We start from the raw sequence: 11,175 nt of genomic DNA on the forward strand, positions 1-11,175 counted from the left end.
GCTGCACAGCCCCGTTCGGCTCCGAGCCCCGCGGGCAGACGCCGCTTTACCTCCGGCGCCGCGTCCCGAGGGCAGCGGGCCCAGGCCGTCCTGGCCAGCGCCCTCCTGGACAGGTGACCGGGAGGAGGCTCCGGCCGCGGGCCCTGGGGCCGGCGGGGCGTTTCCCTGCCCCTTCCCGCTCGCATGTCTGGGCGGTTTTACTGGGCGCTGCCTCAGCGCGCTCCCTGTACAGCTGTGCCCCTCGCTCTGACCGTTACGTTTCTTCTTTGCCCCAGGAATCAGCAATATGCCCTTAGTGGCTCTATCACCAATGCGGCCTTATAACTTTTACTTGGTGGGCCGAGGCCTGCGCTTGCCCAGTGGCATATCGAAAGGCCTGGTCAACCTCCTGGCCCTTGCCAAGTTTGCCCTGACCACAGTGGCGATGCGTAGTGGGTGCACGTGCACCCCCTGAGATCGGCCGTGCGCCCCCTGGATGCGCTAGCCGTGAAACTGGAAGTGCGCCTCCTGTTTTGCCACTGGCTCAGCGATCGGCCACTGGAGGCCGTCATCCGGCCCCCAACACCCATCGGCAATCTGGTGCCCCCCAAACTTGAGAGGTATCAGTCCCCCGTGCTCACATCTCTGGGGACTGTCACTAGGCAGTGCCCACTGGCTCCTTGGGCTCATTGGAAGGTAGTGGGCACCGGCACCAGCGCCTTTCCACCTTGATAGGGGTGACTGGTGCCTCCTGAGTCTGGGGGACACAATTTGTGGGCGGGCCAAAAGGCCTGTATATCCACTCCTATACTTCTATGCCCCCACCAGACATGGCTGGCCCGCACAGCAAAAAAAACTGCCCCATCCTGAGTGGTGCTGAGTTGGGGGCCAATCTGGGGGGGCACGTGCCCCGCCTACCATTAGCTTGTGCATCTTGATGTGCTCATTTTGAACCTCTGACTTTCACTCCCATCCCTGTTTTCTTCAGTTGTCCCCAGTAATCGCTCACTGGGCCCCCATCTTAAGGAAGGCATTCAACTTTACATGGTGGGCATTGGCCCAGATTTCCACTGCAATGCAACTAGGCCCATGTCACACCCTGGCAGAGAGTGGAGGCAAGCTTGAAAGGTTCCCCCCTCTCCCACCCCATCTGGTTCGCCTCCAGCATTGAAGGCCTAGGACTAGGTTAAGATTTCTGGTGATTCTCAACCAGGTTGCTGTGAGATACTTTTATGGGTGCAAACACCTACATGGGAGCCTCAAGATAAACCCAGAGATTTCAAGCAGGAGTCTGTAGTGTCACACAAACTTCCTGATCTGTTGTGGTCTTTCAGACTTCTTTCCAACCGAAGAAATTGCTCAATCATTTTTCTGTAGTTAGGAGATAAATGAAAGCTAAGAACTGGCATTTTCTGAAGGGAGGAGGAGAGGCCTCAGGTTTAAGAAGGTTGAGAACCACTGCCTTAGCTATTTTGCCACCCCACCCTCTAATCAACAGACTAATAGCTCCTAATGAAAGAGACTGCAGTAACCTTATTTCATAGTATTAGAATCTAGCTAAGTAACTAGCATTAACAACAATTATATAGTTGTCACAGCAGGTTTTTTCTTTTCCCGTGTTCATTATTCTAAAACGTTGCTGAATTTCAAACTCTTGATTCATTATTTCCTTTACTTTGAATTAATATGTTTATATTTACTCCAGATTTTTGTCAGCATGCACCACCACCCCCCAGCACACACACCCCTGCTCTTTGCTTACCCAGTGGTGTCTCTTATCTCCGAAGCAGCAAATGAAAAAGGAAAGAAATGTAATGTAATTGTTTCCTTACTTTCCGCTCAATACTTTAGAAGGACTTTACAGAGATAAGCCATGCCAGGCTCTTCTATTCAAGAAAAATAAGCAGTAATTTGGTGGCACACTTCTTAGTTTTAAAATAAAATCCTTCAGAATCTCTTATTGCAGATGGCTAATTGGCCTGTATTTGAAACACTGAAATTTGCATTGAAAGCTGAGTTGTAGTCCTTTAACTATAGCTTTTGCTCCTGATGAAAGTTGTTATGCCTTGCTCTGTACACAGAGGTGCTGTTTTACCAATCAGGAGCTCTGCAACTGATAAAAATTCCTGGGTAATAATATCACAGACGGGAGCATGAGGGAAGCTTTATGTAGTTCTTGTCTTGTTTGCTTCTCCTGGGGCTTAGTCCCGCTTATGGCTAAAAACACTTACCACCCATTGACTTCAAAGGAACATTGAGCCTTTCAGAACTTCTTCAGTGCTAAAAAGCCTGGGTTCAAATTCTGAGGGCAACATGGGGATTTTCCTAAAGCACTGCTCTCAAATAAAAGTGTTGTGAAGCAGCAGGTTAAAAAAAATCTCACCCAAACTAAACCTTGATCAGAGAAAGGAAAGCAAATCAAATTTGAATTTATCTTTAATTCCAACACTTTCTCCCTGTGTGCTCTTTCTCCCTGTGTTGCAATCTGTCTGCTCAATCCTGCAATCAGCTTATCAGACTTAATTTTTTACTAGCAACATTATTTACCAAATGGTGTTCTCTGCGTACATTGCCTTGACAGATCCAGGGTGGCTGGAGTCACATGCCTCTGTTGGCAAACCACCAAACCTTCACTAGCAGTTGTAAACCATTTGAGAGTACTTGCTCTGCCCACCTTTGAAAACTATAAAAACCAGAGGCAAAAGAGTTTTGTTCTTATTCCATCTCTCATGCCATCTCCTTCTTGATGAATAGATTCTTAAGACTTTTCTTAATCCAATCCTAATTTTAATATCCTAGGGCCAAACCTTATAGTCCCCAGTCTTTATAAAGACAAGCGTCCATTGACTGTAAGGGGGAAATGCAAGATCTGGCTTAACTACATGGACAATTTTATTTTACTTGTTCTGCTTTCTTCCATCTCATTACCAATATTTCTGACTTACAGTAATGTCACCTTCTTGTAATGCACTTTGTCTTTTACCCTGGATGCAGATATTTTCCTACACTGAGGCAGAAGGGGCAAAATAACTGGCTGGAATGACCTGAAATCATCCCCCTCCCTTGTGTCTGATTGGCTTATCTGTCAGTTTATTTTCAAGATTAGCCAATAGGCAGCTCTTCAGCCTGGGATAAGGGCCACAACTGCAAAAGAATGCACTTGTAAGCTACATTTTTCCATTATATGGATGAGACAAGATGGTCTGTAAAACAGAAGTTGAAGTAACTCCTCACTGAGTGCTCTAAATAAGGAACAAAATTGGTCTGAAAGTTATTAATATTAATGTGTTAAATACTATTTTAAGCATAAAACATGATAAAGTTGCATGAGCAGTTGCACATTCATATAAAAATATTTTTATCTCAGTAATTTATCTAGAACTTTGACCAAAAATGAAATTTTGCATGAGCAATTGCTCTGTTAACTGAGCAATCAGAGTCCCCCAGCATGCTCTCTGGGCTGGGCTCTATGCTCCAGCAGAGCAGGGCTAGCCCCACCCCTCTGCTCTCTAGCCTGAACAGGGGTGGAGATGTGGCAAGACACCAGCTGGCATGGCCCTGTTAAGGCAAAGTGGGCAGGGAGGGGGTTAATTCTTCCCCTACCCCCCACCACACCTGGGGTCTGCCTGTCTACCAGGCAGCAGTGGAGGCAGAGGGATTGGTGGGGGCTGGCAGACCCTGGCTGCGGGGCAGAAGAAACAGAGGGAGGAATTAACCCCGTCCCTGCCCCCTTCACCTTAATGGGGCCATGCTAGGATGGCATCTGGCCACATCCCGCTGCTGGAGTAGCAAGGGGATGGGGAAGGGCAGCAGCCTGTCAAACTGCCCAGGAGGGGGTTTATTCCACCCCTCCCTACCCTGTCTCACTGACAGAGACTGCAGCTGTCGCAGCATGGCCGCATTAAAGATAAAGGGGTAGGGAGGGGATTAATTCCCACCATTCCACTGGGGGACTGCCACAGGGGCTCGCTGTGGACCCATGAGCCCCCACAGCACCCAGGTAGCCTGCTGCCCAGCCAGTTGCTGCCCGTGCTTGCTGAGCCAGGCTGCACTGCTGACAGGGCTCAGGGTCCCCATCACTGAGCTGCAGCTGCCAGGACTGGACCCACCCCTGTGGCCCAACCTGGCCCTGCCATGTGGCGGCCTCAGCCAAGGCTCAGTTGGGCCAGGCTGGGCTGTCAGGGCAGGGCCACCCCAGGGACTGTGGCTCAGTGTCAGCTGCTCCCCGCGCCCAGGCTGGGCTGAGCCGGTCTGGGCAACACTGCACAGAGTCCCCCACTATCCCACAGCAGTGGGAGGAAGAGAAGGAGGGGCACCAAACAGAAGGAGGGGCACCAAACAGAACCCCTCTCCCCGCCCCGTGGGGTGGGGAGGAGCAGGAGAAAGTCCCTCTCCAGGGCTAGGCCCCACAGTGGCGGAGAGGAGGAGGAGGGGAAAGAGTTCCCCCCCAGGACTGAGCAGAGTGCCTCACCACCACCCCACAGGAGCAGAGGAGAGGGCAGAGTACCCCTCTGGGGCAGGGCAGCCCTGCACAGATCCCCCTCCCCACCCCACAGCCATGGGGGAGAGGGAGGAGTTGGAAGAGTCCCCCTTTGGGGTGAGGTAGCACTCTGTGCCTGGATTGCTCCTGGCAGTAAGGGAGCTGCTGGGGTGAGCACAGCTCTTCCCTCCCCTCCTCACTTCTCTCTATCCCTCCCACACCCCCAGCACCCCAAGTCACAGGGGTATGGCCATGCTCCCTCTTTCTCCACCTCCAAACCTCACAGGCCAAGGTGGGGGCTTAAACCCCTTCTTAGTCTTATTCAGGCCTGCTAGGGCCTGGCCACACCTCCCCTACCTCAGCTCAACTTCCCTGTAAAAAGGAAGAGAGGGCTGCTCTAGTGCCCCTGGGCTTCTGGCCTGAGCCACTGCAGACACGTGCCTACATTTTTTAAATGAAAAGGGAATGTCTATTCACTTGCAAACTAGTTCAATCTTTGCAGGTTAGACTAACCTGCGAAGATAGAATCAATTCATGCTCAGGCTTTTTGAATATCTGTCCCTAGCCTTCCATATCAAACCACAGCTCTGATCATGCCCAGTGTGTTCTCAACCACTTGCCATCTACCCCAGCTACTACACTGCATCACTTGTTATCCATTTATGAAAGCAAAATTGAAAGTGATATTCAAAAATAGAGTATGTCTCGCAGTGTAGATGGAAGCTTAATGTGCACAAGCCAAAAGGGCTACTCTGCAGATGCGTGCACCGTGTGTATGTGTGTGTACACATGCAGCTTCTGAAGTAGTCTTCAGAGCAGTAGCATAACTAGGGATGGGCAAGCAGGATACCAGCCCTGGACACCATCTTAAGAGAGGGGGACAAGACTTTTGGCGGCTACCACTGCTGTCCTGGCCACCACCTTTTCTCCAGCCAACACCACTGCCTCCAGTATAAAATGTGCTTGTTGGGCAACTGCTTTAGATTGCAACTGAGAACATGGCCTGCTCACTGAGTCTCATGTCAGATGTGTCCAACCCAGAAATGAGGCAAGGAAATCTCCATAAGGGCATCCCCATTCTTAAGCACACTGGAGACAGAGGGCTCAAAAGCAGCAGTGCAAACACAACCCCATGGCAGCTTCACTTCCTTATTTCCTGGTTTGGCACATGCAGAATGGGTGGGGAGGGTTTGCTTCTCTGCAACTCTCTCAAGTGGTAGTGCTATAGAGGGGAGACACCCTGAATATCCAAAAGGACTCGCTGCCTGAGACCACGCACATGAGAAAGTCACTGAAACTGACCTACACCCAGGAAGTAACTATTCAAATTTAACCCTTGGCAAGTCCGGGGGGGGGCGGGCAGTAGGCAAGATAGGCTGTTGTGGCAGTCACTACAAACTGCCTCTGTCCAAGGCAGTGATTCTCATCCAAGGTGCCATGGCATGCTTTGAAATTCTTTTAGGGGTGCCACAGAGTACTGTACAAAGTTAGCACTGCTAGGCATGCAAACATGATTCACAAGATAAAACCAGAGATTTCAAATAGGAATCCACGGTGTTAAAAATATTCTGACCTGCTGTTCTCTTTGAGTTCTTTGCAGCAGAAGAATTGCTTGTTTATTTTTCCATACTGAAAAAATGAGTGACAGCTAAGAGCTGGCATTTTCTGATGGGTGACTCAAGTCTAATGAGAGATGACTGGATTCTGGAAAGGTTGATAACCATTGGTCTATGGGCTTTTCACTTAGGGGGAATGTAATTTGAGTCCAGCAGGAAATTCAGAAGGCACTCAAGCTATTTCTGAAGAGAAAATACATTACACATGTGAATACTTGTTGAGAGGGAAATGGGGGGCCAGGGGTCTGGAGCTGTAAGAAAGCAAATATAGTGGATAATAGGAAAAAGAAGGAATGAGCATTGAGAAACTCAGTTCAGAAATGGGTGGAGAGGAGAAGGGGAGGTGTTAGAGGGTGTCTGTGACTGGGTAGCAGGATAAGTGGCAGGATTAGGGCCAAGTGGTATTTCTCAGAGCCAATCTCAGCATACGGTGGTGTAATAGCTCCTCTCTCTCCCAGACACATGGGATATGTGGGGCCCTTGCTGCCTATGGGGATTTCAGTCCTTCTTTTCATTACGCAGGACCACCCCTCCCCCCTCCAAATGAACAATAGGAATTACCAGCAAGTACCCAAACTGCATTCACTGCTGGATGAATCATGGATCAGTTCATTAGAACAGCTGGGCAGAGCTCATATTATGATATGAAGTCTACTGAGCCATGGTTCTCTGGGGTGGGGAGTGAAATATTCTCCAGGCTCCACTCTGTGATCAAAGCAAAGGGGTGCAAGTCTATACCTTGAAAGATCCAATATGCCTCATTTCAGTGCTGTACCGTGTAGGTTATAGACATAAAAGGGATTTTATTCCCACGGTGACTGTTAGCTATTAGATGGAAGGTAAGTGTGATCCATGAGCTTAATGATGGGTAAAGGAAAATGGAGGGTTGGATGGCATCGATTGTGTAAGGGTGAAAGGGTTGTAAAAGCAGGTGAACTGGAAAGTAAAATTTAGCAGATGTGATGCTCTTCCTGTGGAGCAGGCTGTGTGTGAGTATATAGAAGTGGAAGTACTTTGTTAGTAACCCTGTAGGTAGGCTACTGATAAAAAGAGGCAGAAACAGATCTACAGCCAACCTTTTATTTGCTTGTACTTGAAAGCATAAAAACAAACATTTATCTCAAAGTCTATCTGGCCACCCTGGACAGCACAACATAGATTCTCACCTATACCAGCTAGGGAGACTCGAAAGTGAGGGAGGAGAGTGGCATACAGATTGGCAGCAGGTATTCTTGGCTTGGGACAGAAGTTACACATAAACCAGTTTAAGTGATCAGAAACAGGATTAAACCTGTAACAGAACAGAAGTTCAGTGCACATAAACCAGTTTCAAAATGGCCAAAACTGGTTTAAGGATAAGCCTGGTTCAATGTAGCATCAGACTTAACTGATTTAGGTTAAACTGGTTTATGGAACTTGTGTCTCAGACCCCTTCCTGGTTTAAGTTAAATCAGAGTTCCCCAGTATCCCAGGATGATTTTCAGCCTTGGGCTGGCCTGGGCTGTCTGTTCCAGAGAGCAGAACTGTCTCTGCCCCTCTGATCACTAGCTGGAGCAGGGCGGAGACATGGCCAGATGCTGGCTGGCATGGCCCCCTGATGCAAAGGGGCAGGAAGTGGGTTTACTTCCTATCCCTCCCCTCTCCCCCGCAGGGACCACAGTTGTGGTCTGCCTGGCCAAGACAGAGAAGCCCCCGTCAGGGTCCCCCCCTTACCGCTGCAGTGGCAGGAGCAGAGGCATGGCCAGATGCTGGCCACCATGGCCCCACCATCCACCCACCTCACCCAGGGCTGAGGCTGAGGCTGGGGCTGGGGCTGGAGCTGTGGGCCTGAGCCAGGCCAGCTGGCAGATGCTGCTGAGGGTTGGCATGGATGGGCCAGGCTGGGCTGGCCCAGGCGCTTCCCAGCTGGCTCCAGCTCAGGCTGGGGCCATGGGAGCTGTACACCCACATTGCTCCTGGCTCCACACGTCCAAGCCAACCTGGGCTGTCACAGAGCTGCAGCCAGCTAGGAAGGGCCCTGCCTCCATGACCCAGCCCGAGCCAGCCCTGCTATCTGCCTGCCTCTCCCAGGGCTGAGTCAGGCTGGTTGCAGGCACTGATGAGGATGGATGCAGAGAGTCCATGGGGGCAGGGCTCTTCCCAGCCAGTTGCGGCTCCATGACAGCCCAGCCTGGGCACAGGATGCCATAAGTAATCTGTGCACACAGCTCCTGCAGTCCCAACCAGAACCACAGCCTGGGTTAGGTTAGCCCCACCATGCTTGCCCTCAGCAGTGCCCATGGGCTGGCTAAGCTCAGCCCTGCAGCCCCAGCCCCAGCCCCAGCCTCAGCCCTGGGTGAGGCAGGCAGATAGCAGGGCTGGCTCAGGCTGGGCCACAGGAACAGGGCCCTTCCCAGCTGGCTGCAGCGCTGGGCCAGCCTGGGCCAGCCTGGGCGTGTGGAACCAGGAGCAATCCAGGTACACAGCTCCCATGGCCCCAGCCCAAGCTGCAGCCAGCTGGGAATGGCCCAAGCCAACCCAGCCTGGCCCCTCCAGGCCCACCCTCAGCAGCATCTGCCGGCTGACCTGGCTCAGCCCTTTCACTTGCAAATTGGTTCAATCTATGCAAGTTAAACTAACCTGCAATGATCAAATCAGTTCAGGCTCTGGCTTTTTGAATGTCTGTAGTTAGCCCTTGAATTTGCCGAGCTGTTCAAATTTCCCTCTAACCTATGCCCAATATTTATAGATGGCTGGTTCTGATATTTTAATAAATGATCTTTGATTGGTTTTATTTACATTTTTTTTACTGAAATTTTTGGAACTGGACTGAATCAGATCTCTTGTGGACTCTGAAGGTATCAGTTAGGATTTATATCCTTGGGAAAGAAAGAGTTTCTTACATCTTTTCCTTCCCATTGTGTTCAACATTGGCCTATTTCTTCTTAGTTTATGGTCTTCTCTGACAAGGTTGTTTTTGTTTTTACAAATTATTTCAGCCTCTTAACAAAAATATATCTATTATAGCAAAATAACATCTAATACATTTGGTTTTATAAATCACTACTTATTATACTTTAAGATAAATCTACGATGTAGTGTATACAGATCATTTAGTGTACGGTCTTTTCTCATCTCCTTTCAGACCTTGTGTTTTGTTTAATTGTGAAGGCTTCCTTTACTTGTTGACCAAGTTAGTTACCACATCTGCAAAGGTTCACACTACAGTTACACAGAAACAGGCTTTGGTGCCTTCTGCTTAGCCATATTTCTGCAGTTTGGCCTAGGCTGGCCAAGGCTGGCAACAAGCTTCTCTTCTCCACAGGAGAAAGGCAGGTCTAAGAACACGTTTGATGGGTATACAAAGGCAGTCCTCAAAGAGGACACAGTGAAGGCTGTATGAGTGTATATTTAAACCCTATATTTCCTTTTTTTCCCCCAGAAATATGAGTTCTCCTAGACTGGACACTGTAGCTCTTTGTTCAAGAATGTTACTGTCATTGACTTTAATAATAAAATCCAATTTCTTATATTGCCAGGTGAGTCGAGGTTTTTTACTCTAAATCGTGACAGATAACTTTAAAGTTCAGTCTTTGCTGATAAATATTTCAACATGAACAACTGATTGAATAAAGAGAAGTGCTGAACCACATTTGCTGATTCAAATATATCTTTGTAGTCCTGCATTTGATCTTCAACATTAACCAGTACTAGGTTTTTTCCAGAATGAGGTAAAAGGAATTCTGCAATCTGTGTGCAGGGGAGATTTTACCATTATTATTGTTATTAGATTTATGGCTTGTATTTCATTAGTGCCTGGGAACCCTCATCATGGATAGGGATCCCACTGTGCTACACAAAGATAGAAATCCCTGGCACTTAGTGTTTGGATTATGCTCTGAAGCAAAAGCACACCTATACCCATGTAATTACAGCATGTAATTACAGCATCTCAGAGCAGGTTCAATCATTCAACTCTGCTGGAGTGTGGTAATTACCGCGCTCCAGCAGATTCCAGCATCACGTGCATCAGCATCCCCACGCTGAAAAATGGTGGTGGGGGTGCTTTAACTAAAGCTCGTTCAATAAGCTTTAATTAAAGCACACACACACACCCTTGCCATTTTTCAGGGTGGGAACACTAATACATGTGAAACTCAGGGCCCTTTAATTAGAGTGGCCCTTGAAGTGGCTCTTCTTTCAGGGATATCCAGACCTTTTTTTCTGTCTGCTTATACTTGACTCCATGAATCTAAGCTAAACAGAGAAAGCAACTAGTTTAAATGAACTAGCCATTATAAAGAACAAAGATTGACAGATAAAAATAAAAAAATAAATAAAACAAAAACCACTTAGGTAAAAACCATATATAGCATGGAACCAAAGTAAAAAGAATGCAAGAGAACCAGAAGAGGAATTTCTTAAATAATTCTTTTATCCACCAAAAAGATCAAAATAACTACAAACTTGCCAACTCTTATTCAAACTAAAGTTTTCTCCAAAATAAAAAAGTGAATGGAGTGCAATGTCAGAGTTCAAAAATAAAAGAAAAACAGCTTCAGTAGCAGTGTTTTTCCCCCCACTCCACAAAGAAAAAATATGATAAATTTTTCTACTCAATTTCTGACACAACAAACTTTTATCTTGTTATTTAACTACTTGATACTAACAGCAGCATAGCCAAGATGTTAGCTCTTGGAAAATATTTAGAAAGTTATTACATCAAATCCTATATATGTTTATGAAATGACAGCCAGCAGATCAAAACAAAGAGAAAAGTTTATGAGCTATCATCTGGAGTAAGCAGCTCATGGTTTTAGTAGAATACCTTCTAGAACCTGGACTCTGAAAACTAAAATGACAAAACTATAATAAGGATTACCTCTGCCATTCCTCAAAAATGGTTGGCAAATGAGAAACACATGATTGGTAGTGGGGCTGTGTGAAGCTTTAGGTGCTAATTCGATTCAGAGGGGATTTGGCCCGATTCAGCGGCTGAATCTCCAAATCCGAATCAAATTGGGACCAATTAAAAGGTCCAAATAAATTCAAAGCTCTCTGAATCAATTCAGAAAAGATTCAGAGAGCTTCAGCAATTTGGGCAGTCCCTGCTTCTGCAGC

The sequence above is a fragment of the Gavialis gangeticus genome, unplaced genomic scaffold (genome assembly GCF_001723915.1).
Source record: "Gavialis gangeticus isolate Ggan-Ray unplaced genomic scaffold, GavGan_comp1, whole genome shotgun sequence".
NCBI lineage: Eukaryota > Metazoa > Chordata > Crocodylia > Gavialidae > Gavialis > Gavialis gangeticus.